Source organism: Pipistrellus hanaki (genome assembly GCF_964339955.1).
Source record: "Pipistrellus hanaki genome assembly, chromosome: 6".
Classification (NCBI taxonomy): Eukaryota; Metazoa; Chordata; class Mammalia; order Chiroptera; family Vespertilionidae; genus Pipistrellus; species Pipistrellus hanaki.
Window position 1 is genome coordinate 73,343,197 of NC_140508.1, and position 27,665 is coordinate 73,370,861.

The 27,665-nt window shown below is 51.3% G+C and overlaps 1 protein-coding gene across 6 annotated transcripts in view; it reads left to right on the plus strand.

Moving 5' to 3' along the window:
• The window catches only part of ZBTB7C (zinc finger and BTB domain containing 7C), a 255,881-nt gene that overhangs the window by 163,191 nt on the left and 65,025 nt on the right, over nucleotides 1-27,665 (plus strand). Inside the window, exon 1 of one of the 6 annotated variants that reach the window (XM_084887411.1) lies at nucleotides 13,417-13,482. The exons of the other annotated variants lie outside the window; for them this stretch is intronic. The gene's annotated coding sequence lies outside the window, so the exon portion shown is untranslated. Of the gene's footprint in view, nucleotides 1-13,416; nucleotides 13,483-27,665 lie in introns of those variants that run through there. 6 annotated transcript variants of the gene reach the window in all.

The window sequence follows — 27,665 nt, forward strand, 5'->3', positions numbered from 1 at the left end:
GACAGAAGGGCTGGTTCCTATCTACCCATTTCCCAGCTGAGATTGATCCATTCCACTGCTTACTCATCACCCCCACATCTCTTTGGAGAGTGGGACCAGGGAGGAGAATGCTGGACCCCCTTTGCCCATAGAGACCTTTCCATGTTCGACCCCAAACCAAACATATTGTCTAGATGTTATTCAAATGATATTTCTATTATTGTGGTTATTATTCCTTTTTTCTGTGAATACCCTTGTTTATCGGAAAGCCCTTCTTAGTGAGTAGAACAAAAGCCACAGAGGGGAAGCCAGCCGAGGCCCCCAAAGCTCAGCTCACCCAGACTTGGTGGCTCTTCTGCCCCACCCTGCTCGTCACAATCACAGCATGCCCATTGCAGACCACTAGGTAAGTTTCCGGAAACTCCTGACCTATGTTCAGAAGAACCACGAAAAGAAGTCACCCCCAACACCTAAGGCTGGGAAACCCTCTGGGGGACAGGTAAGGGACGTACCTGCCAAACTGCAGCTGGCAAGAACCCCAAAGGGTCCCCTCTCCCCTTCCCCAGCCCTGCTCTCTCTTCTCCATTATCCAACATCATTTCACAGTAGAGGATAGAAATTTCTTATACTTTACACTAGAATCTTTTACTCCCTGCTGCTCCTAAGTCCCTTAACTTTCCCCATTGAAGCAAGGAAACAGGGAAAGGGGTGATGGAAATGGGCATGATTGGGGCTCATAAAATGTTGCCAGGCTTCTTCTCACCCAGTGTTTGGACAGCGTTTGATGTTCTTAAGAATGCATAGCTAATTCACTCTGACCAACGTAAACCTGGTGGCCACAGCAGCCAATGGGAAATGAAGTGTCTCATTCATGACAAATAGACAGTGAGGCGATCAAATGATAAACCTTTTTGTGCCCTGTACTTTTGGATTGTGTTCTTTTACATACAGTATTTAACTTGATCATAAAGATTCTGCAAGGCAAGATTTCCCCATTTGACATACTGGAAAACTGATGTCTGGAGAGGGCAGTAGCAAGTCCTAGAGAATAAGAAAGCAGAGCCCCAGGGGGCTAGTGTATTTCCCCATACGCTTGACTGCTGGGCACCTTGCTAACAAACCTGTAGCCATTCGGGATTAAGCACAGAGCTCTTGCCAGTGTCCATTTTGGGTGCTGACCTTGAGCCTGACTCTGTCTTCCCTCTTACTTTTCCCTTGCCTCCTGTTTCTTTCTTATTTTTTTTTTTATGTATGTCTGTCTTGCATTGTAGGCACCTTCATAAGGTCGTTCAGATCCTTCTGGAACAAGATGGGCTATCAATGCACACAATCCACCACAGGATCTTGCTGTTATTCATTTCAGAAGGTCTCCTATAGAGAAGAGACTTGCAGGTTGGCCAATAGCTTCCTTTGTAACCTCGGACACACCCTGTTTCCTCAGGGGAAAGTGAGGGTGTAGGTCTGTAGGGGCTGTGACGTCTGGATATGCTTCTGTTTCCATCCCTGTTAGAGTCCTACAGCTTATTGAGATAAAGTGAGTTCCAAAGGTCTGGTTTTCCCAGGACAGCACTGCCTGCTCCGAACCAGTGGTTCTGCCTGGGCAGAGGAGCCAACCCTGGATCCAGAGCATCCAAGATGACCACACTACACACATGTCAAGGCATCAAGAAGGGAGTCATTTAACATTTCAAAGAAATAAAGCCCGTGTAACATAGTAAGAGAATAGTAGAGGTATAGGGAAGCCCCCTCTGTTTGCCTGCTCTCTCTCTGGGACATAGCTAAGAACCTGAGAGAAAAAGACACTCTTGAACCACAAAAAGAAGTCACAGGACACAGGCTCTCACGCACATTCCCTGGGGCTGGTGTCACTTAGGGGGTCTATTTGCTCTTGTTTTCCGCACAATTCTAACATTCTAGGTTTTCTAGTTTCACACCTGCATGACACCTTAAGGAGCCAGTGAGAACACAGGGTAGAGGACAGCCAATGAAAACGCAGCTTTGTATCTGTTCTCTCTCCTGTCTTGCTGGCTCTGAGAGGCAGCCCTGGCTGATGCTGGCACTGTCTGGTGAGGTTTCTCTGGGTTTCTGTTATGCAAACTTCATTAAACTATTTTAGCAATTTACATAAAGAGGCCGGGATTTGAGCATTTAGAAGTGACAATATGGCTCAGAGGGTATCTTGCTTAATCTGAGTACACAGATGCCAGCCAGAGGCACTGGCAGGTCAGACTTGCAATGAGGTGGTGGGAAAAGTGCCCAGTTGAGGGATGGACAGGGGCAGGGAGGGGGAGGAGTTCATCATGGAAAAATGCTGAGCACAGTGGCCAGTGAGGAAAGCAGGACAAAAGAGCTGCCTTCATCATAGAACATAAACACGTAATGTTTTCTTTAATGCCTGTCTATTACTTTCAAGATCAAGAAACACAAAAGTTTCATTTTCGGAAATGAAAGGGATAACTAGACCCAAGAGGACTGTAGAGTCAGGGAGGGAGCTCTCTAAGAACCAAATGGGGTGGGTGTGGAGACACCTGGGAAGAGAGCAGCTGTGGGGTTGCTGGCTCCCGGGACAGTCACTAGCCACACTCTCAGGAGGTGCCGCTCTCCCCGGCCAGGCTCCTCATCCTGCCCTGGAGGACAGACCAAGACTCTGAGTGTGAAGCTCTGCCCATCCTGTAGGGAGCGCCTCCCTTGCCTGGTGTCCCTACGGGCTCACTGGTCATTCCTGAGGGGCTCTCCTCACCCCACCAGGGCCTGGGATCCACCTGACTGTGTGCTGCCTCGACTGACCTCCTGGCTGCTCAGATGGGCCTCTGACCCCTGGTCATGCTGCTTGTTGGGAGCCCGGGTGAGAGGGTCACACATCTGCACGGACATGTAGCCTGAGCCCTGTTTGCTGACTTGAAACATGGACTGCCTTCTCTGCTCCAAAGGCCTCTGGGGCTCTGTGTGCAGCTTTGGCCTCTGGGCTTGACAAAGCTTGCATAGTGCCCCCCTTCTGTTTTCCCAGCCATGACATCAAGCCACAGATGCTATCTGTCCATCCCATCTTCCTTGCCCCATTAGGGGCTGACTGGCCCTCCTGCCTCTTGCCTTGCATGCCTCCCAGGCTCTATAGCTTCCAAAGTCAAGGTCAAAACCTGAGACAGGAGAGGAGTTCAAAGGGCCACCAATTTTTATTCAAAGCTCCTGTTCCACTTGCACCTGAACCTCACAAGAACATTTGAGGCTTTGGCCTCAACAGTTATAAATTCCGAAGAGACAGGGGTCATGCCTCTGCTAGATCTGGAGCGAGTGACTCGGGTGCACTGAGTCACAGCGCTGTGGCCAGTGCCAGTGCCCGCTTTCTACAGCTCTAGACTTGGGTCATTTTTAACATCTTGTGCTGCCTGACACACAGTCCATGCTATGCTCATACTTCCTCCCTCCCTCTCTCTCTCCTTTCGCCCTCTCTCTCTCCCCTTCCCACTGACCTTTTTCCTCTCTTTCCCTCCTTCCTTCCTTTCTCTCCTGTTGACCATGACAGTGAGCTCCCGGGGCCTTTTCCATGCCCCAAACATCGGGAATTCAGCCCCTTGCACCTCTGTGCCCTGCATCATCCGGCCAGGCAGAGAAGCAGAAAGGATGTGGGTATATTCCAGCCCCCTCCACTCACTACCTGACCTCAGGCAGGCTATCTAAACCTCTTTGGATCTCAGTACCTTTATCTGTAAAATGGACACACTGGCACCTGGAAAGCTTGTATGGATGGCATTTTTTAAAAATATATTTTATTGATTTTTTACAGAGAGGAAGGGAGAGGGATAGAAAGCTAGAAACATCGACCACCTGCCTCCTGCACACCCCCCACAGGGGATGTGCCAGCAGCCAATGTACATGCCCTTGACCAGAATCGAACCTGGGACCTATCAGTCCGCAGACCGATGCTCTATCCACTGAGCCAAACCGGTTTTGGCTGGATGGCATTTTTTAAATGTCTGCAAAGCCTTTTGTATATTGTCTGACTCAGATGCTTAATAAATGGGAGGTTATTACCATAACTACTATTACTATTTCTTTTACAAATATAGATAATAAGTTGAAATAATTTTAAGTATATTCACTAAACAATCCCTTTCAAAGCAAAGAGAACAGTAAGGTTACAATATGCAGGATCTAGCCCTTTTGTGGGAGACCAGGATGAGGTTGATTGCTGACTACACAATGTGACTGCCCTCAAAGGCTGCAGGATCCAGTCCACCTGGCTTCAGTGCCTGCTATTCCACTTACATGTGAAGTCACCAGTTCAGTGACTTCGTCCCTGGACCCCTTTTCCTCTTCTGTAAATGGGAGGAATAGTACTGCCCAGCGCACCAGGGCTGCTGAGGAGTGAACAAGCCAATACTTGTAAAGCGCTTAGCATGACACCCACTAGGTGCTTGGGAAGAGCTCCCTGGGATTACTTTCAAGTGCATCCCATTTTACTGAAGAGGTGGCTGTAGGAAAGTTGTGAAACCAAATCCTTTCTTCCCACTAACTGACTTGTCACTTCTCCACCGAGGCTTTATCTTTGCCTCCGATCATCCTTGGAGGGCAGTGACTCTGAGCACCTCGGCACAAGGCTTGCCATCTCCTCCCAGCTCCGACGGCTCCTTGTCACGCAGGAAAAGAACAAAACTTAGGTGGCACAAATAATGATTCTCTATGTTTGCTAAAGGTAGATTTGATCTATCTATCTATTTATCTATCTATCCATCCATCCTCTGTCTGAGAAGGAGGACCTATAATTATTTATTCTGTCTTTACCATGGATAATATATATATTTCTGACATGATAAACAATTTATATTTCTAGTTGACTTCTACCTTTCATCTGAATTTTATTTTTTGAACTCCTGGTGGGGGGTGATGAGGAGGTCAGTCAGAAACATTTTTGAAAATCTGATGAACACATGGCTGACTCTCCAAATAAACTGAAACACGCTCACTCATTCATTCAACTTTACATCTGATTTAGCTGAAGGGTCCTCTGAGCCCATCAAGACACTGTTAGGGACCCTGTTGAAGCCAGAGCCAAGCTTCCCTATGGAAACAATGCGAAGCTGCAGATGGCTGGTTAGGCATGCGTTGACCGGCCCTTATATATATGAACTCTCCCATCTGGCATGCCGGGCCCCAGCCACCTTCAGTGTATCTTTCCTCTTGGGGCACCCCCTGCTCTGGCCAGTCTGGCTGGCCTTGGCCCCTACCATTGGTTGTCACATCTTTGCCCCACGGCTTCCCCACACATTTACCTACAGTTAACCCGCAGTTCAAGTAATAATGACACCTTCTGAGTGGTCAGAATCCGGTCCATAGAGAATGTGGATTTGAGCAGAAAGAGGAGAGGTCGGGTTTTAGAGGCAGAAAAACAATGAAAGCATGGCTGAAGTCAGAGCTGGCAGGGAGAACAGGACAGAGAGAGAATGATGCACCTGGCATAGTTCTTCCCTCCTGCCTGGTGGAGGTTGGGAAGCCAGCAGCAGCAAAACCCCCTGGCCAGCGGAATCAAAATCCCCGGGTTCCTGGCCCTGCTCTGGCATTGACTAAGCGTGTAACCTTGGACAGGTCACAGGTCAACCAGCAGTCCAGCTGACGGTCCTTATGTTTAAGATGAGGGGTGGGAATGCTGGCAGCGCTATAGTAACGTGGACTCCTGAGCACTGCAGGGGGTCAGCCCAAATGTGCAGCCTTCTGTCTCACTCTGGTCTCTCCTACTTTGTTGGAGGTCACCTTGTGCTGTTGGAGGATTAAAACAGACTGTTCGAGGTGGTCAGTGAGACCTGAGTTCAAGTCCTGGCTCTGAGCTGCCCTCTGTAAAAGGGGAAGAATGCGTACTGACTTTGTGGGACGTTGAGGATTATAGGAAATCATGCATGTGAGGCTCTTAGCACTACACTTGCGGCTCTGATAATTACAATTATTTTCCTGTCCGGGGGGTTGACTGTGAGTCTTTTCTTTGATGTGGTCCTTAAAGGAGGCCAAGTCCCTTGTTTTAATCTCTATTATGGTCGTTCCATTCTGCCCTATTCCCCCGTCCACCCTACATGCCTGGCTTTGAACTTCAATGAGAAAAATCCCTGCCACCCTCACAATATGGTCAAGGTCACTGTGCTGACTCTCCAGTCTGGCTGGTTTGTCTGGCCCTGGGGAAGGGCTGTGGGCTGGCCCAGCCACATTAGTGCCCCTGGCAATGGTATGCGGACCAGCGCCATCGATGAGGCCAGAGGCCAACTTCTAATGGAACACAAAGGGTCAGTTCGAGCAGAGACTTTTCTAGAGGGTGGCAGGGCCCTGCATGCTGCTTTCTCCAACAGAGAATCCACTGTGCACAGCCCTCGCGAGCTGGCAGTCAGCCCCCCGCCCATCTGCAAGCCTTCCCCTCACCAGTCCTCCTCACCAGGTCACCCACGTGAGCACGCCTGCACACACACACAGCCCATTCCTCGTCTTCCCCATCACCATCACCGAGGGGGGGGTGGTGTCACATGCTAGTGAGGGGATGACTGGGCACTCAGGAACAGGAAGTATTTGTTATGCCCCAAAGATCCCAATAACTTGATTGGGTAATGCCGCCCTCACACATTTGCAGGGACTCTGGAGGGACAGCCCAACTTTCTCAATATTTAAATATTTACCAGAGGGAACTTGGGTCAAGGCCAGAATGTGCAGCGAGGAGAGCCTGGACCTCAGCTCTCCGGGTGACCTAGACACACAAGGTCCTGTCATGCGAGTGTCATTTAATATTAGGTGAGCTCGTTGTTAGTGTAGATTGATGTTCTTAGTTATTGTTTGGGGGGCTTGTTTTGTTTTTGCTTATTTGTTTGCTGTGCATAAATGTCCCCTTAAAAAGTTTCTCTAGAAGCACAGATTTAAGTTCCCCCCTTGCTTTCCAGGTAAATCCAGTGCTTATGCTAAGGAAGAGGGACAGCTCTGTGCACACTGGCCAAGGAGTCGGGTAGACAGTATCCTGTGGCATTGTGACCTTGGGCAAGTCACGTGCCACCCTCAACCCCATGTGCTTACTCTGTGTGGGTCAGTAACTCGGCCTCATGCATCTGACTTCATCTGTTTATTGTCTTTCCCCTGCAAGAGCTCACTTCCTTGGAGGCCAGGAGATGCTTTTGTGTTTACCACATTATAGCTAAAGCCTAGAGCAGTGGAGGGCTGGGGACACAGAAAGGCAATCAGTACAGACCTATGGAGGGAAGAGCAGTACAGAGGGAAGAAAGGGAGGATAGAAGTGCTTCCTCTGGCTGGTAGTCACACCTCCTTCCCAGCCGGTGCCCCACCCCTGGGCCAGGTCCTGGCTGAGCTGTCTCCTTCTCCCAGGCTCCCAGCCTGCTCTGGTGGTGACGGGCCCAGTCACCCAGAGCCCCAGCTAGGTCTAGCTGAAGCTCTTAGCACCCTTCCTCCTCCCACTGTGGGTGCCTGACTGCGCCACCCAATATAATCTGGGAGGAGGGTGAGGCCCTGGCAGCCGCAGGGCCCTGGGGCTGTGAGCAGAGGCTGGGACCCTGTTCCCTCACCCTGTCTATTGTGCAGCCAGCACTGCTCGGAGTCCTTCCCGCACCCCAATCAGGCAGGTACTTTCCCCTCACTTCCCCCACAGAGAACAATCCATGCACCTCTGCTCCCCCAGCACCACCCTCCGAGGTCAGGACAAGCTCTGGCTGGTCTCCCTGCTCCTGAGAGGGGGAGGCGGCTCCAGTCTCAGGGCCTCCCCTCTGGGCCTCACCCTCCAGCTCCCACAGGACGGTAGTCAGAGGCCAGCCAGTCCCAGCACTCAGCTTCTCTGGATCTCCTCCTGAAGGAATGGAGGAGTTTGGTCAAGGCCTTTGGCAAACTGCCAGTGGGTGGGTTCTGGATGACTGGGCCTGCCCCTAAAGCACAGTGGCAGCCATGTGTGGAGGAGCACTGCGTAACAGGCCTGGGTAACCTTTGCCACTGTATGAAGGTCTGTTAGCACCTTGCTCAGACTCCATTTGTAGCTCCTCTGCTGTCCATGCTGAACAGCAATGAGTTGTTATTCCAGATCTGCATTTTAATGCATTTCCGTGAAGTCTGATCTGTGGACCAATGTGATAGCCTCAGGATTGCAGTCAAGACCCCGTGACAATAGTACACACAGAAGACTTCAGAGTGGCGAGGGCTTGGAAGGGGGGAATGGGGTGGGGAGAAAGGAAGAGGCTGGTGTGCCCAAGTGCCACCTCTTCCTCTTGTTCCAGTGGCTGAGTTTTCTCTCAAAGTTTGTTTGTCAGACAAAAACCATGCTCAATGCAGTGTGGACTGTTCACTCCAGAGAGAGAGAGAGAGAGGCTGAAACCAACTGCCCTGAATTGTTATGATGCTACAACTATTTTCCTGTCTCACAAATTTCCTTTAAGATGGAAGAGTTTCATATATTTTTTCATATATATTTTATATATATTAATATTATTATATCTTAAAATTATATATACATATATTAAAATTTTTGAAAGAATTAATCTCACTAGAGTTTTTCATCCTTAATTTCAAAGGTCTCCATTCTGCCACTCACTCACTGTTTAATCTGGGTCTTAGTTTCCTCATCTGTGGAAAGTGTGTGGGGGGGTGGGGGGCACGGCTGGGAAATCCTTTCTTGGTCCTTGGTCCTTCTCAGATTGTCATGCAGGTCAACTAGGATAACAGGTTTAGAATGCCACAAAGGCACTGTGTGAACAGAAGTTGACATCATTAAAGGTTGGATGCTCAGACCTGGTGGGTTGGGGGAACCTGGCTATTGGGTGGACATCCCCAAGTGGAATCAGCCCTGACTTGGTCTTGTGCTCAGACAAGGGCTGGAGTGTTCCTCAAGCTGGAAACTTTCTCTGGACAAGGCTCGGTCCCCACACTGGTGTGGCAGCAGGTGCTGTGGGCTGGTTATAGCCCCGAGAAAACCTCAGTTCTCACAAGCTGATTTTTCTAACAAGTCACCAGGGCAACAACAGTGAAGCCTTCCCAAAGCCAGCTCAAGTGCATTATAGCCAGGATTCTCTTCCTGCTTGTGGAGTGGCCCTGCAAGTTCTCAGAGAGCGAAGGCCAACCTGACTGCAGAGCATCAGACGTGGTGGGGCTCTTGTCGTCTCGCCCCTTGACCCTGTTTACAGAGGGTAAAGCTGAGGATCTCGAGGGCATGGGACATCCCCAAGGACACAGAGCCAAGACTAGCTCCATTTGGCCTATCTCCTGGACCTGGGGTTCTCTCAGCAAACCTTTGTCCTGCACATATTTGTCAGGGGCCTACTATATACCATGTACACACGGTGCAAAAGATATACGAGGTCCCTGCCCACAAGCAGCCTCCATTCTAGGGGGGAGGGATGTCAGAAATAATTCAATGTAAACATGTAGTTAAATAAAGGGGTGCAAGTTGCATGGGGGTCTGAACTAGATAATGGCATAGGGAGATGCTCCCTAATTTATCTGTGGTGGGCAAGGAAGGCCTCTTGGAGGAAGTAGCATTTCTGCAGGACTTGATGTAGGGGGGAAGCATGTCAGGTCTATGAATTCACACATGTGAAGTCTCACAACAGGAAGGAAAAGGAGCTCAGGAACGGCTGCCAGTGACTGGAGGCTGAGGTGGGATCAGGGGTGAGTGTGCAGAGGGAAGCAGGACAGTTTAGGTTGCATTTGAAGTGCCTGTGATACAACCAAATGAACATCGTAAGGCGATTCTTTGGGCAGCCGTGTGGCTCTGGGCTGAGGAGCAGGACAAAAATGGGACGGTGGGACCAGTTATGAGGCCCCTGCAGAAGCCGAGGCGAAAGGGGGTGCCAGCTGGGCCTAGGGCATGGTGGAGGAGGAGGCAGGAAGAGGGCGGCTGGGAGATCTATTTTGGAGATAGTCTTACAGATGGATGGATTGGCTGGGCGGGGTGTGGGGTGGGAAGGAGAGGGAGGCAGCAAGGGTGACTCTGAGTTTCCGGCTTGAGAAACACTCAAGCCCAGTCCTGTGTGCATTCTCTAGGGAACACTTGCTGGAGCCCTTTACCAAAGTCCAACCCCCATCTCAACCTCCTCCCGGCTAATAATAGCCTCTCGGGTCAGTAAGGGTCAGCACCCTGCCTGTTTAGCAGGTGGATAAACTGAGGCACACATCAGCAAAGTAAAGACCCAGGTGTCACCTTCACATTTCTGATTCATCGAGCTGTGCGACCTTGAACAAGTGATAAGACCTCTCTGAGTCTGTTTCCTCAACAGACAAAAAGGGGAGAGAAGAGACTCTACCTCACAGGGTGGTTGCCAGGAGTAGGTGAGGGGTAGATCCTTAGTAGATATTAGTTATGACTATTTCTAGGTTGCAAGGATCATCTCTGCACCCACCCCTGATACAGACACATCTAGACCCTCTGGGCGTGTGCGTGGGCTCCTCCAGCAGTCATCTGTGTGCCTGGCTCGCAGCAGACGCCCAGGTGCCCTAAGATTCCAGGTGAAGACCGGAGCAGATTTGCTCACTGAGCTTCTGTTCAGCTTCTGAGCCAGGTTTGGCGGTTGCAGTGGGAGCTTTCATCCTCCCTGGAACAAGAGTGAGTTGTGGGTTTGGAGGCAGATGTGAAAAGCCAGGCGCTTGTAAGCCAGCCTGTTTCCCAGTGCTCAAGCTGACCTGACCCTGGAGGGGGGTGGGGCGGGAAGGAGGGGTGAGCAGGGGAGAGTGAGTAAGAGGGAGGAGGCCAAAGAGGGCCTCGGAAGGGACCACGTCCCAAAAGAAAATGCACAATAGCAGATCTAGAGTCTGGCCTGCCCAGAGCCCCTTCTGTGGGTGGCTTTGAGAGTGTCTCCTTTATGGTCCTATTCCCAGGATGCAGCTGGCTCAGGGCTGAGAGCAGGGAGGTGAGGCTGAAGGGGTGGTGGGCAGGGCTCCCCACTTTTTTGCCCAGAGCCATTCGGAAGGGTGTGTCCCAACAGGGCATACACACTCGGTGATTAAAGGGGAGGGAGGAATGACATTCACTGTCCACTGTAGGACCCAGCCAGTGGGCTGGACAGGGGCCAGCTCTCCCCAGGCTCTTGGCAGCAGAATCCTCAGCCTTGGCACCACCCACTGGCCTACTCAGAAACTCCTTCAGGTCCAGAGGCTGGAGCCCCACTAGGAGGGGCCGCCTGGGGCAGGCTGGGCTGGGCCCTGCAACTCTCCCCCAGCCCCTCCCTGCAGCCTCCCGCCCCCACCATCCCCTCTGCACATAGCCAGCTCCAACCGGGTTTGAAAGAGGTGCTCCAAGCCTCCCTCCCTCTTCAGCAAGCCTTGCCCTGCACTCTGTCCTTTCAGCCAGCCCGAAGCTGTTTCCATAAACTGGTTTCACCCTGCAGACCCAGCCTGATACTTTATCCACTGGGAGAGCTGTCTAAACCAAGCCAACTGCCCCCTCTCCCAGCTTTTCCTCCCCCTCTTGACATGCCCTCCTAATTCCAGCAGCACAAGCTTCCTGGCCTGCTTACTCCACCCCATGGAGCCCTCTCCGGGTGAACCCTGTTTTTAGGACTGCTCTGAGCTCCTTGTCTGCTCTGCAGAATGAGTGCCCTGGTCCTTAACGGATCCCTCACAGGGCAGCCCTACACTGACCAGCCTCTGTGCTTTATCTCCCCACAAAACAGGAGGCTCCGAAAGTGGCACCCCACTGTACCCGCCCCACCCACCTCCACCCAGGCCATTGAGGCAAACACAACAAACTCTTCTGGGTTGGTACTGATTCCATCCGGTCATGTGTTGGCACCTTTATCTACCTTGTCTGGGAGCGGAGTGTGGAGTTACCCGTGATTGGACATTTAATAGGTGACTCTGTGAACAAAGGGACTTGACTTTTCATTCTTTGTCTTAGGTGTTCCGGGAGTATGTGGGTTTTGATAAAAGCTATGGAGTCATCCGATTTTGGAAACTGTCCACCTGTTCTGATTAAGTGCCTCCCCTTCTGACCTTCAGTGCCCAGTTCCCTGATTTAGCAGCCCTTTCCCACCCTCCCTGACTCCAAGCCTCTGTCCCCTCATGATGCCATTCATAGGTCTCCCACCATAGCAAGGAGGGTCTGGCCTCTTGTGGATGTCTGCCCCCTGCCCCCATTCCACCTGGCCCATGGGTATAGACAGTTTTAGAATCACAGAGAGACCCTTCCTGCCTTACTGAAGCAATTTTGCCAGCCGGGCACAGGCTCTGAGCAGGGTGTGCCCCACAATAGAATGAATCACTAACACTGAGATTTTAGGCGGGGGGGGGGGGGGGGGGGGAGTCAGGGGCACCTGTTAGAGGAGATATTTTAGTCTTGGGGTTCTGCAAATTAGAGCCCAGTTCTTGGCTCCCATGGACCTTTGGGCTTTCCCTTTGGCGTTTGGAGTGCTTTAAGCTCATGGCCTGTGCTTAGAAGAGTGGCAGAGGCCACAGAAGGCCAGGCCTGGCTTTCCTTTGTTCTGATTCTCTGGCACACAAGGCAGCTGGGCACCAAGGAGGAACTCCACCTAGGTACCAAGGTGTTCATGGTGGATCCCTCCAGATAAAGTCAGCTCGTGGAAAGGGAACTGACAGCCGCTGGAGCCTCCACTCTGGCAGTAGGGGTTTTAAGGAACAGCCTGGGAGAGGGTGCTCCAGCCACACCTCTCTGTGATTGGCAGTCGGCCCACCTCCAAAATGAACTGTTGGGTCTCTGGTTGGCATTTCTGAGTCAGTCTTAGACCCAAGACAAAGCAGAGGAGAGCCTGTATGATTTGTGTGTTTGCTGGGAGAAGCGTATCCAGTCCCCCCCCCCCCCCCCAGCACCTCGGGCCCCAGTTCTTCCCCTGGGCCAAGCCCCGCTGGGCAGCCCTGGTGGAGAGGCTGCAGTTCTGTGCTTCCCTCCTGCGTGTCTCTTTCTAAGTTGCCACTTGATGCTTTCTGTACGGTGTTTGAATTGGTTAAGTTATACTCACGACCCTTTAAGGAGAAAACATAATTCTAGTAATTTTATTGGGCTCAGATTTCAGGCAAATGGAAATAAAATTGCCTCTAAAAATAAAAGGCACGCAGAATTGAATAAAACAATAATAATAAAAAGCCGCCCCTGATTTGAGATAAGTGGTGAGGCACTTTGTGAAATAGCAGAGAAAAAATAAATAAATAAACGGAGAAGAAAAGGGGTGGCTTGGGGAGGGGAGATCTGCCACCACCCGAGCTTTCCTCTCGGCTTTACCTTTTGGAAGGAGCTTAATCTGCGTGTTGTAAAGTGAGGCTTAAGCGCGGCTGGCGAATCGGTCCTTCTCCTGCGCTCACAGTACAGGTGGACGAAAGGGGCTGCTTGCCAAATACTTCTGGTTGGAGGGAGGGGTGGGAGTGCTTTCTCAAAACCACTCCTGGGATGGCTTAACTCGCCCAGCGCGAATCAATGACAGCCTCTGCCGGCTGCAGCAGGCGCCCCAGCAGCGCCGCGGATCCCAGCCAGGGACCTGGGCGCGCTCTGCACTCGGCCCGGCCGCTAGCGCCGCGTCCCCCGGGGGCAGCCAGGTGGGTCTCGGGCGGCTTCGGTGGGGAGAGGGCTGTGATGGGGCTCCGGGGACCCAGGCGGCCAAGCCGGGGAATGGGGGTGGGGAGAAAGCCCTGTGTGAGTCCCGGAGAGACCGCGAGCGCCCCGCGGCTGCGCCCCCACCTCCGGCCGGCGCTGCTGCGGGCACTCAGCTCCCCACAGCGGGGACCTTCGGGCGGGGTGGTGGCCGCCTCTGGCGCTCGCCGGGCAGGGTCTGCGAGAAATTCAAATCCGTGCCCGCCCGAGCTGGAGCCCGGAGTGCTAGGGATCCGGGGCTGAGCCCTGGAGCTGATGCGGGGCGTGCTGGGCGGACCTCCCAGCGAAATGCAAAGCGAGAAAGAGTCTGAACTCGGCGCGGCGCGAAGCAACTCTGCTGCTTTCTGGTTGCCCGCAGCCTCTCGGGCAGGCTTTGTGGGTGCGAGTGCGAGTGGCACCCAGGAAGGTAATGGTGCGAATACATTGTTAGTTTAAATCCTCCCCCCTCAGAAAAAGCTTAGCCCCCCCCCCCAGTCAGATGCAAAACTTGGGGGTTAGAGGGGCCAGGGAGCGGGGCGTGCAGAAGCCATGGGGACTTCTGGCTCCAGTGGAGGTCCGGATAAGGGCAGAAACTGAGGAGGAGGAGGAGGAGGAGGAGGAGGAGGAGGAGGAGGAGGAGGAGGAGGAGGAGGAGGAGGAGGAGGAGGAGGAGGAGGAGGAGGAGGAGGAGGAGGAGGAGGAGGAGGAGGAGGAGGAGGAGGAGGAGGAGGATTGGCAGAAGTCTCTCTAGCGAGCCTGAGGGAGTCCCGCGGCGCCGTGGGTTTGAATCGCAGGCTGAGCTAGGTGGATGGGGGACCCCTCATTGCGCTCCAACCGGCTTCGGGTGGGCGGTGCCAACTCCCTCCAGGCAATCCAGTGAAGTTGGGGTCTCTGGGCTCCAGGGCCGCCTGAGGGAGAAGTGATGGGTGGGGGACAGGGACCGGTTCCAGTTCCGTGCTCCTCCATTCCCGCGTCGCGATCTGGAGCACCTGGTTCCCTGCAGCTGGGCGCAGCGGCCGCGGGGCTGGCCTGGGAAGAGCTCTGGGAAGAGCTGGAACCCCCTGGCATCCCAGCTTAGGGCATCAGGTCTTGGGGCAGTAGTCTTAAATCAGTGGGGAGGTGGGGAGGTGAGAAGAGAATGTTGTCTTGGCTGTAGGCAGGCAGGAGGCAGGGGATGATGGAACGCTGCCTCCTTCTTTAACCCCTGGTCCTGGACTCTGCCCCAGAGGCAGCCTCATTCCCGAGATTCATTGGCCCACCAGTGTCCTACCCCTTCCAATCCTTCTAAATGTAAAAGTTTGAAAATGTAAAGGAAGTGGTTGAAACAATCAGGCAGTCTTCCCCAGATTCAAAAGAAGATTTTGTGTAAGGGGAGGGGAGGGAGGGCCAAGCCCTGCCAGGTTCAAGTTTCAGCTCCACTCCTTCACCCAGTTAAGTCCCGGGGATTAAAAGGGTTCAGGAACCTCCTTTGGCTAGATCTTCAGGAAAGCAAAGTAACCAGGGTGCCACCCTGTCCCCTTAAGGCCCAGCCTGGACTGAAAGGGGAAAGAAACCTACTCTCCCCGGAGTCAGGCTGGGGTCAGTCCGCCTGTGCTCCGTTTCTCAGAGTGTGGTGTCTGGTACTTTCCCAAGCTCCCCCCAGCTACCACACTGAGGACCGTGCAAGGGCATTCCCCAGTGTCCTCATTACCCCAGTTTATAGACGAGGAAATGAGGGGGCACCAGACAAGATCAGTGCTCCTTACACAGAACCACGGGACACCTGTGCCACATGGGCCCTGAGGCCACCAGCTTGTGTCACGGAACTCAAGGCTTAGCCTGCTGTGTCAGTGCTGACATAAGCCAGAGGAGACAGGCAGGGAGGACGAGAGTGGGACGTGCAGGTGCCACCTACCCTGTGCCAGACAGACCCTGGGCTTGGCACACATTATCACCTCTAACCCGCATAACCTTTAAGATATAAATCATTAGACCCACTTTGCAGATGAGAAATTGAGGCCCAAAGGGTAAGTTAAGTAAGCTGCCCAGCTAGTGATAGAGCTGGGAATCAAAGCTACCCATTGTACCACAATCTTTTAGAATCTTACACTTTAGTTGGGGAGACAAGAATCTGGTGTAGCCGAAGCCGGTTTGGCTCAGCGGTAGAGCGTCGGACTGCGGACTGAAAGGTCCCAGGTTCGATTCCGGTCAAGGGCATGTACATTGGTTACGGGCACATCCCCGGTAGGGGGTGTGCAAGAGGCGGCTGGTCGATGTTTCTCTCTCATTGACGTTTCTAGCTCTCTATCTCTCTCCCTTCCTCCTCTCTGTGAAATATCAATAAAATATATTAAAAAAAAAAAAAAAAAGAATCTGGTGTAATTATAGCACAACACAAAATAGTATGTATGGCCCTGGCTGATGTGGCTCAGTTGGTTGGGCATTGTCCCAGGTACCAGTGGGTTGCTGGTTAAATTCCCAGTCAGGCCACATGCCTGGGCTGCAGGCTCTATCCATGGTGGGGGTTGTGCAGGAGGCAACTAATCAATCTTTCACTCTCACATTGATGTTTCTCTCCCTCTTCCTTCTTCTCTCTCTAAAATTCAGTAAAAATCTCCTTTAAAAATAGTATGTAAATGTTACCAGAATATTAACCTTTTGAACCTCCATCTCTTTCCATTCAATTAATCAATCATATATTAGGCAGTGGTTGCATTGTCTAATGTGTGGTTCCAAACACCATGCTAAAGGCTGAGCATACATCAGTAAAAAGACTGACCTGGTCCCTGGCCCCTGTGAATGGGGATAGTAATAGCACTTCCTTCAATGGGAATGGAATGAGACAGTAGGTGGGAAGGAGAAGCAGCAGGGGCCTGGGTGAAGAGGAGGGTGGGCAGTTGGAAGGATGAACTATCCCCATGCTATAGTCGGGAGGACTCATCCCCAGTTCCAGGGGACACTGTGAGGTACACATGGTGTCCATGAAGCTGTGAGAGCCCCTGTTCTTCAGATGATTGGTTTATGATTGTGGGGTCCAAGATGGGCCTTTAGTCTGGGTGCATCCCTGTGCAGCCTCCAATGCCAACTGGGTGGAGACTCTCCTCTCAACCCCCACCCGCACCCCCACCATAACCCTGCTAATGCACCAGCTGCGTTCCTCAGTGGCCATGAGACTTGAAGCACTTACAGGCCTGGGGCTGCGGCTCTGGGATCCTCATCCTAGCATAGGCGAAGCTTGTCCATGTCCACAAGACCTAGTAGCAAAGTCAGTTCTAGAACCCAGGTCTCATCCACAGTTCTCAAAGCAGCTCATGCCAGCCAGCCAGCATATTTTAGGGCTCATCTGAAAAGACTATGCTCCATTCGCTTATACAGTATCCCCCACTTACATTGCCATTTCCCAAAGCTCCTGTCCATCTCCCTTTCAGCTGACCCGGCATATCTGTCCTAATAAAGTGGTCTCGGAGGGATTTCTGAGACTGAACAGCCATAAATATTCCGGGACATTTGGCCTGCTAACTTTCCTTCCACCTCGAGTGGTATAATAGGTGTAAGATAACTACCTCCAAAATTAGCTCTCACTTTGGTGGAAGGTGCACTGATAAATCTTGCCTTCAAGCGAAACCCAGCTGAGTGATGCTCTAGGGCCTTCCTTCTTCAGAATTGATACCAGCTCCTTCGGGGAGAACAGTTTTCCTCCTTCTTTCTAAAAAAAAAAAAAAAAAAAAATACACACACACACACACACACACACACACACACACACACAACAAAAATCACAAGATCACCTTGCATGACATGTTGATGTTGTGGTGCCCGAATAAAGGCACTTTTCTCCCGCTATTGAGATATTGAGATGAGCAGCCTGATAGGAGCGGCAGCAACCCACCCTCCCTCTACCTCACCCCAGTGGCCAGGTGTTTACAGCAGGGACACAGGTGTCGCGCGTTGTGTGGGGATGTTGTGCGCTCAGGCCTTGCTCAGCCATGCAGCCTCCAGGCTGAGCCAGGGAGAGAGGGCTGTTGGGTTTGTTTTCCTGTGGCTGGGAACTGCGGAGAGGCATAGAGGGAGGAGAATCTGGGGATGAGAGATCATTGCCAAGAGCAATTTGGAGTCTCCTTCATATTAGTCAGAGATTGTGTTTTTCCTCTCTGGAGCCACCCGCCTCATAGGCAACTTCCACGAATATTTTTTTTTTTTCCCCATCTGTGACTGAGTATGCACACTTGTTAGTTTTTATTTTTGGTTTTTAACTTGCTGGACTTCTCATGACTTAGCAAAAAAAAAAAAAAAAAAAAAAAAGCTTGGGGGATGGGGTGATGAAACACGCCCTTTATACAATGCATTCTTTATGTCATTGCTTAATAAATTTGAATCCTGATAGATCCCAAGGTACCATGATGCAGTGAGCTGGGTCATTCCTTTGAAGGGAGAGTTTATCTTCAGTGGAGCAAAACTGCAGCATAATTTAACTTTCCCTCTGTTGAGGAAAAAAAAGAGGAATGCATGCTCTCTTCTCTCAGACTTCCTTTCTTTCCATCTGGAAGGCCCCTCCATTTGGGCTTTTCTTGGAAGAGAACCAGCCATAGTGGGCCTCCTTCTCTCTCTGTCCCCCCTGAGCCCCTCCACCTTGTAGGAGGCCATTCAGTGAGAAGGAAGCTTCCCCTTGGGGCAGGAGATCTTCCCCAGCAGTGGCCTGGCTCGGGTGCATGGGATGCAGAATAGGGAAGCTGGCACACCGAAGCCGGCCCCTCCTTGGGCAGGAACCAGGGCAGGTTGTTCTGCATGAGTCAAGAAGTCAGTCCGTCTCCTGAGCAGACTGAGTGGGACAACACTGAGACGCCGAACTCGGGAAATGCCTAATAATAGAACACCCGATCCGAGTCGGCTTTTTCAAATTGAATACAAACTAGAAACAAATGTACACATGACCCTCCCAAATGACTGCACAGAAATGAACTTGACCTTATGGAAAATTCTGCCTTGCCTGCGCGCGCATAGATGCACACACACACCCAGGCTCTTGCTTTTTGAGCTGTGGATTCTGGCTGACAGTTCTGTTAAGTCATTTCTGGAGATAACAGGTTGGCCCATGGGTCTTTGTGAAGTCACTGGAAAAGGCCACTGAAGATGTGACCTTGACTCCAGTTCCTGTTGACAACTACCTTCCTTGAGCCCTAGGGTTGCCTCTGTTAAGCAGAACCTAAATAACAGGACCTTTTCTAAGTTTTTTTTTTTTTCAAGAGCAGTTTTATTGAGATGTAATTTACATACCATACAATTCACCCATTTAAAGTGTATAATTCAATGGTATTTAGTACATATACAAAGTTGTGCAACCATTATGACAATCAATTTTAGACTATTTCTATCACACCAGAAAGAACCCCATACCCATATGCAGTCACTCCTCATTGCACCCCAAATCGCCAGTCCTAGGTCATCAATAATCCGCTTTCTGTTTCTATGCAGATCTCCCTATTCTGGATATTTCACATCAACGGAGTCATATAGTGTGTGGTCCATAATGACTGACTTCTTTCACTTCGCATGTTTTCAAAGTTCATCCACTTTGTAGCATATGTCAGTGCTTCAGTTCTTTCAATATCTGAACAGTATTCCTGTATGTCTATGCCACCTTTTATATTTCAGTGGAGAGGTGTTTGGGTTGTTTCCATGTTTGGCTTTTGTAGAAAATACTGATAGGACCATTGGTGTGCAAGTGTTTGTGTGGGCGTAGGTTAGCATTTCTCTTGGATGTGTTCCTAAAAGTGGACTTGCTGGGTCAGTACGGTGATTCTGTTCTAGCCTTTGGGGAATGGTCAGACTGGTTTTCACCAAGGCTGCACCATTGCACATTCCCGTCAGCAGGGTGTGGGGATTCTAGCTCCTCCACATCTTCTCCAACATTTGTTGATAATAATCACCTTTTCCTTATCACCATCCCATTTTCAAAGGGTTTAGATGCTCACGGAAGCAACACCAAGACATTTTCTGGGATCAGCTTCATCACATTTGCTTGCCTTGCCTTTGGTGTTTCCCCTGCAGGTCCCAGAGCTCTCACCAGGTTTTCCCCGGTTTCTATGGGACAGGGCCAATTACACCGTGTAGTGCGGCCTTGCGGCTTTCGTTCTGTTTTCCTGAGGAATGTGCAAATGCTCCAGAGGTCTGCCTGTGGGGCCTCTGCCTCAGCCCCACTCTATCCAGATGCAGCTGCTGCTGAAAAGCTAGGGCCCAAGAAGGAAAGAGATTGACCTGAAGGGGGATGAAGGTGATATTCTTAGACATGCTGTTCAATGTTTGGGACTTTAAGTGGAGAGTTGAACACAATTCTAACCTTATTATTCCCTTAAATCACTCCTTTGGAAGCACAAAGAAAGCTGTTGGGGAGCCCTGACATCTTAGCCAGGTAGCAGCCGGTCCATGCAAGGCCATCTGGTCCCTTTCTTGTTGGGGCCTTGAGCTGCAGGCAAGATTCATTGATTTATCCTGAATTGCTTGGTGCAGGTGGGGGTTCCACGTTACACTGATACTTCAGCTCCAGGGTGAAATAATTTTATCCCATTGTTATAGCTGTGGACTGACTCGGGTAACACTCTTAGCAGAGGTACATATGAGCCAAGCGGTACCGGGAGACTCACCTCTCTCGAGAGACTGTGACAGATTAAAAAGAACTACCCTTTCACCAGAACATGCTGGAGTCCTGTGGCCATTCTGTGGCCTCATGTTCAATATCAGCAAACCTCAGTACCAGAAAACAGTCCCAACAACTTCTTGGAAACCTTTGTCGTAGAATTTGGCCTGTAGGACCCCATGAGCAGCTGACATCAGGCTCTGCTACTCATGTACTCTTCATCTAGTACTTCATCCAGTAATTCCCAAACCTGGCTATAGGTCATAAACACCTATGAAACCCTTTAAAAAGCTAACAGGTGTTCAGGCCCCACTCCAGAAGTACTGAAGTAGACTGTCAGCAGAGGAGGGGAGTGGGTACCAGTGGAGGTTATGAGGAAGTCTGAGAGCACAGGTTGACCTCTCTGGGCCTCCATTTTCCTTACTCAAAATGAGGCGTTGGGTCAGGTCGATTTTCTCCAAAGGGATCCCCGAGCTGATTCGAGCAGAGCAGGTCTGTGTGGGTCTGTTTTCTTACAAAATTTTATTTGCATAAGGGGGCTCTTGTTGCTGGGGGGAAGAAATCAGAGCACCCTTGAGGAGACGGAGTCTGGAGTTCATCTATGGCAATTCTGAGTGTCACATTCTCCAAGGACAATTGTCCTGACTTTTTGGAGGAGGACTTGGCAGGAACCACACACATGGCAGTTACTGATAATGGAGTCCTGCTCTTTGAGGGCAGGGCCTAGGTGCCCTGGCTGGCCAGGTGCACGGATGATGTGTTGTGTTGGAATTGGACTTGCACCCCTTTCTTCTCCCAACCCCCTTGTGGCATGCAACCCATTTCCCTCAAAACTCTCAGAGCTTTCCTCCTTTTCTCCTATTTATTTTTAAATATATATATATTATTGATTTGTTATAGAGAGGAAGGGGGAGGGATAGAGAGTTAGAAACATCGATGAGAGGGAAACATCAATCAGCTGCCTCCTGCACACTCCCTACTGCGTATGTGCCCGCAATCAAGGTACATGCCCTTGATCAGAATTGAACCTAGGACTCTTGAGTTCACAGGCCGATGCTCTATCCATTGAGTCAAACTGGTTAGGGCCTTTTCATCTATTTATAATAGTAGTCCAGAATCTTCCTTCCTTTCTTCCTTCCTTCCTTTCTTTTATTTATTCATTCTTTTATTTATCCATTTTACCAATATTTCCCGAATACATCCTATAAATGACAAATTGACTCACACTCCATTTCTATCCTGGAATAATGTGCCAGCACATCTTAACCAGAGAGGCAATCAGCCCGAGGCTAATGCCTGGAGGTGCAATTTCAGGGCTTGTTGATTTGAATGAAGGGGGTTTGGGTGAGGCCCAAATTCATGGCAGGTGGGGAGAGCCACCCCTCCTCCACCCCTGTCTGCAAGCTCTGCTCCCCCGCCCTCTCCCACTGGGGCTCGACCCTCAGCCGGCTGCTCAAAAAATGCTTCTGTCATCCCTGGTCTCAGAGCTGTACCCTCCTCCTCAACTCCCACCTGCTAGGGAACAAGCTGGAGGGAGGGAGGGCCGGTTTATTCAGAGATCTGAGCTCTGTGCTCTAGCCCTTGGCTCCCACCCCATAACCTGACTGGACAATTCACAGGACAGCTGTGCTCTGAGGGCTGGAATGATCACTGTTTATTAAAGCTGTTGGCGGGAGGGGGCAGGTGGAGGAGGGAAGGAAGGGTTGCATTTCTGCCTTCCAACAAGAGGGGCCAGGTGAGGCCCGGAGCTCTGGTGAATGCACACCGATCACATGAGAGACGCTGCTTTGGGATGTTTTGAGAGGAAAAAAAATTTTTTTTTAATGAAGGAAGAACCTTGAAGATGCATTTGAATAGGGATTAATGCCTCTGTGGTCTGGACCTGCAGAGGAGGAGAAATTCTAGAAGGCAGGAGTTGCAATGAAAGGAAACAGGCTTGATCTGCCGCCTCCCACTGATCAGTGAGGCCTCCTTGGTTGGCAGTTGGGAAGGGAACAGACTTGGGGGAGATTTCTGGGCATTGATGTATTTTGTTTTGGTGTGTGTGTGTGTGTGTGTGTGTCCCTTCAGTGAAGGCTCCACTCTAAGAATGTTCAATGTATAAGCTTCGGGGTTCTAACAGGAGATACGGGAGTTATGAGTGACCCTGAGTGTGTCTTTAACCTCGGGTTTTTCATCCCTCCTTTTTTTTTTTTTTTTTTTTTTTTTTTTTTTTTTTGCAGAGGGCAGCAGAACAGACATTTACAATAAACTTTCCCCCCTGGCATTTTCATGCTGTTCTTTTACTGCTCAAATACCCATCTAGGAATCCTTCTGTGTTCCCAAATCACCCCCTCACCCTCCTAGTTCTTAGCATCCCTTCAGAGCTCTTGCTTTATCCTCTCTTTCTGATGATCCGACCTAGTTATAAAGAGAAAGCCAACTCTTTACAGTAGTTCACATTGGGGTGCGTAAGACATTGACAGCCGTGTTGCCCCCTTCGTGGGGTGCCTGTCTTTGCAAGAGGAGGCCTGTGGCACACATTTCTAACGGTGGGACTTCAGGGTGAGGAACAAGCAAAGTAAATCAACCTGGGCAGTTCGTGGGGGGATGGGAAGCCCCTAGAGACTCTTTGATGGAGCACAATGTTACCTTCTTGTGAGGCCTGGGTACTGAATTGGCCAAGGTGCTGCGGGAGTGAATTGAGTGGAAGGCCAATGAGCAGAATGCGGGTGCCAGGGGGAGGAGTCAGTTGGGGTACATTGCAGAAGAACCAGGGGCTTTGAAAGCACATGCTGGGCTGAATAACAGACTGGAGGTGGATGTTGGGGATTGGAAAACGAATGGAATACACGCAGACTTGAAGCTTCAGGGGTGCTTCAGAAGACTTGGGTCTTGGGGCTGTGGGCCCCTGGGCTGGGCACCACCCGTGGCCAGCCTTCATGCACACCCCATGTGGGTCCTCAGCTCCACTGCCTCCTCCAGCCTCCCCTTATCAGGGATCCCTGCTGAGGGGCACTCCCTCCCCCCATTCCTCCCCCTCTTCCCTCTCCTGCTGTGCACCCTCTGAGTGAACCTGGCCTCCAGTTCTTGGAAGCCTTTTCAATAACATGGTGTGAACTCTCAGCAGAGCCAGGTCAAGGAGAGGGCTGAACCTCAGCCAACAGGGGCCCATGCTGGGATGAAAAGCCAGGCTCAGTGAGCCTCCTTGGGGGAGCCAGGAGAGGATGGCTGGGACCCTGGGACCAGAAACATCGGCCCAAGGGCCCTCCCTACAGGTGATGCCTCATCAGCAAGTACAAGGCAGACCCTCCTGTGTTCAGCCCCTCAGACCCAGCTCTCCGGTCCCTACTGTCCAAAAGTCCACACCATTTATCCGGTTAAGACCAGACTTGGAGAATGAAGCAAGATTCTATAGCCTCAAGTGTCACACTCACCTATGTGGTCTGGAAGGTGTTGCTGCTCAGAGTCAGGGCAGAGGACGAGGGGCAGAGGGCTCGGATATGCTCTGAGCTGGGACTGCATGGCACAGCCTCTTAACACAAAGGCTCCGGAATCAGGGCCGGTGCATGTCCCAGGCTCTGTGGCCTTGAGCAGGTATTTAACCTCTCTGTGCTGCTTTTGTAAAATGTGGATGAGACTTCACAGGGTTGTTGTGAAGACTGAATTAGAGAACCCCTCTCTCTGCCCAGCCTGTAAGTGTTGGCCTCCACCATTTGGACAGCACAGACTGTGATGCATCACAACAGCCCATTCCAGACAGGTGTCCCCGGGGACATGGAGCTGGAGGGGGCATCTATATGGCCAGGATCTCCCCTGGGGGCAACTGAATTTGAGAAATAAGCTCAGTGTCTTGTGGAAAGCAATGGAAGCATAAATCCACAACTGGTTCAGATAACCAGATTCAAGAGCCGCTGTGGTCACATGGAGCAGGCTGGGCGCTGAGCCCTGCTCTGATTGGGACAGAGGGGGGTGGCACACCAGGGTGTCCAGGGTAGATTAAAGATCCAGGTATTCATTTGCCAATGACCCGTCTTTGGCAAAATCCTGGCTTGCTCTTAGATTAATTCCATTTATCGGTGCTAATGTAGGTAGAATTATCGTATTCACAGTAAGTATCAAATCGGAGCAGGTACTAATGGGGGAAGAGGGGAAATCAGCATGACAGGTAATAAAGGAAATAGAAAGCATCAGTATGTAAACTTTTAATGGATAACCTTTAGGAGATCAAATGGTATAAAAATGATGTACCACCCAACAGTGGCCCTGGCCAAGTTTGCAAAGCTCCCTGAAGCACAAACTGCCACTCGAGGTGCTCTCTTGGCCGGCACTGGCACCCCCACTGCTCTGCTCTTGGCATAGCCCTCTCCGATCACTTGCCCAAAGTGCACTGAGAAAGGGTTCTCTGTGTCACGCATTCTTAGAATGCACCGTGGCTCTAGATTTCCTCCTGCTTGTCCCTGCACTGGCCACTGCTATTCTTACTGGTCTCCCTTCAAGAAGGTCTGGTGGCCCCAGTCCTGGGAGTGTGGTCAGCAGTCCCTTTAAGGATCCCCTGGGCTGAAGACTTACCTGGTCCAAACTCATGCCCATGTAGAGGTGCCCACATTCTAAGACTGCCTGAGGCATCAGGGGCTGTATAAAGGCATAGGGCAAACCTGAGGGGGCCATGTCAGCTAGGGAGGTCCCGGGAGTGGGGGGGGGAGAGGGAGTGGGGTTGGCTGACACTGTCTGGGGCTGCCTCATCCGATGCTCCTCTGCCCTTCCTGCTCCCTCCCTCCACCTCCTGCAGAAGTTGAATCCCAAGGGCACTCCTAACTAGCATCCTTACACTACACTGCCACCTAATCACTGCCCAGAGCCCTCAGGCTTGGCAAAAAAAAAAGCAGCTGGAATATAATCTCTACAATAATATTCAGGGTTAATTCTGTAGTTCAGATTCTAAGTGCCAGAAGAATGATGACTATAGAAATAAATGCTGCAAGATGCATCCTTGAAATGCAGTCCGCCTAGGCATCACTACGTAAGGTTTTATTAATTTGTAAAACACGAACATTTATATTGCAGTCTTGTTGATGAGCATGCAGAGTTGTTTCTGCCGTGTTTTCTGTGTGATGCTCAGCTCCGGGGTCCCTAGTGGACATGGTGATGTAGCCTGGGGACGCTGAGGTGGTTTCTTTCCTGCAGGGCTCAGCCGGCCAGGAAAAAATGCCAATTAAGGCGAAGCCATCAGTGAGGCAGCATTTCAGTTGTCACATTAACCCCACAACCTGGGGATCGCAGGCTGGGTACTGTCTCCCCAACTCTCTAGGCAGACGGGGCCCCTTTAATTGTCATTTGTTCCTTTGGGATGTGGTGGTGGTGTAATGCGTCCTCCGTGGCCTGTATATGGCTCACCTTTCTCATTAGTTTGTAAACTCCCTATAGACAGGAAGTATAGCCTACACTGCTCTCTCTGTCCCCCTGTCCCTAGAATGGAGCTGAGCACATAATAGGTGATCATACAGTGGTCAGTGATCTATGCTCAGGCACATCCACAGTCAGCAGGCTTGCTGGGGGTCTCTGTGCGTAGGGACCAATCACCAAGGCCACAGCTGCTAGCACGGAGATGTTACAGCTCAGGGTGTCAGCCCCTCTAGACAGGTTCCCAGGGACAGGCTCCCCCAGCCATGGAGCCACACCCCTTCCTTCTGCAGGGAGTCAGGGCCCAGGAGGGACTGTTACAACTTTCTTGGGAGCTGAGATAAGACTGTGTGAGTTACATAAGCTGCTCCCACCTCATCTGCTCATTCATTCACTCATTCATTCACTCATTCATTCACTGAGCACCTTCAATGATGCTAGCACAGTGCCACAGGGGCACAAGGTGTGGGCAGTTTTCCGTCTTCATGGGGTGGACTGTATGTACAGCTGAATGGGAATCTTGGGTTGTGAGAACTCCCCATCATGGAATCTCCCCCCGACACACACACCCCAGGGAAACATCTCTTCCCCACAGCCCAAAGGGGCTGATTCTCTGTTCTCACTTGGGATCCACCCTTGCACTTTGCTGCCCTTTCAGAAACTTGACCAGAGTTTGTTGTAACATATGAAGTCAGCCTAATTGCCATGCTCCCAGCCTCCACCGTCCTCCCCTCTGCTACTCTGGGCCCTCTCAGTGAAATTGGCTGTAACCACATGTTCTCCCCCACTACACACACACCCTGCTCCAGCAGCTATGTGCCTATAAAATAAAGAGGAGACAACCACCACATCTTCACAAGAGAGAACAATTAGTAACAATCAGTGTAGCCAAAAATAGGATGACGTTAATATCCATTGTCATAGTGTAGAGTAGACCATAGAGAGGACAAATGCAGACATTGCACAGCAGCATGGAAGTGGGTTTATGAAGCACCATCAGAAGAAGAAACAGAACAAAAATCACACTGCCCACACACTGTGCCTCCCCTGGGCTGCGCTGGCATCGCTGTCAATCACACAGATCCCAGTTTCCAGGCTCAGCTCTCCTGGCTGCAGGACCCTGGCACCTCTCCCCGTATGTGCAACAAACCTCCCGCTCCTGCTGGAAGTCACCAGGGACCTCAGCATCTCCCTGGGCCCAAGGCACAGGTCAGCTCAGCTTCAATCCTCCAACCTCTGCCACTGCATGGTGAGAACACCACCTCCCCGGGGTCACCCACATCCCTCAGGACCCAGAGCCACGGTGTACCCAGAACAGCCCTCTTCCTCTTTCTGCACCCCTTTTGGCCCCAGTCCTGAGCCTCTCCTGTATGCCCTGACTCTCCAGGTGGGGGCTCACACATCAGTCTCCCTGTCTTTCCTGCCTGTCCCCAACCCTGCAAGTACAGCTCTTTCATGCAATCCCAAGCTTCCATGGGAATTACTGCCCATTAGTTCTGCACACAGCTAAGCCCAGAATCCCATTTGTATAAATGGGAATGCATGAAATGACAGCTCAAAGGGAACTAAGAAACGGAAACAGGTACATTGAGTGTGAGTGGGGGTGAGGGAGGCAGGGGATTCTAGTGTGCATTTTCAAATTGCCCTTTAATACTGTGATTCTATATAAATTAAGTGAGCATGAAACCCATCTTATAAAGGAAAGGGGAGGGACAGAGCATTAGTCCTAGAAGGTTCAGGGTACATAGCAGGAGCAGCTGGTGTGGCTGAAAAGGGGAACGCTCGGTGACAGCGAAGGGTATAGCTGATTGTGAAGCTACAGACACACGGGGGCCTGGGAGCTTGTGCAATGATTTATCATCGGCTCATGTCTCTCCCTGCCCCACCCATCTGCCAGATCCAGGGGAATGGATTGCATTCCCCTGGATCTGGGCTCCCAGGGAGAGCTCTCCTGGGCGTGGCTCTGCGGGATGTGCAGGAGCGGGCATGGGAAGCAGAGCCTTGGGACCAGGGGCAACTCTAGCACAGCCAAGCCAGCCCAGAATCCTGGCAGACCCCAGAGGTGCCCACTTGCTCTCCTGGACTCCCAAAGCCATCTGCCACCTGCAGCCGTGCTCCCTCCTTTCTGAGCTGGTGCTGCAGGAGGCCTCAGGT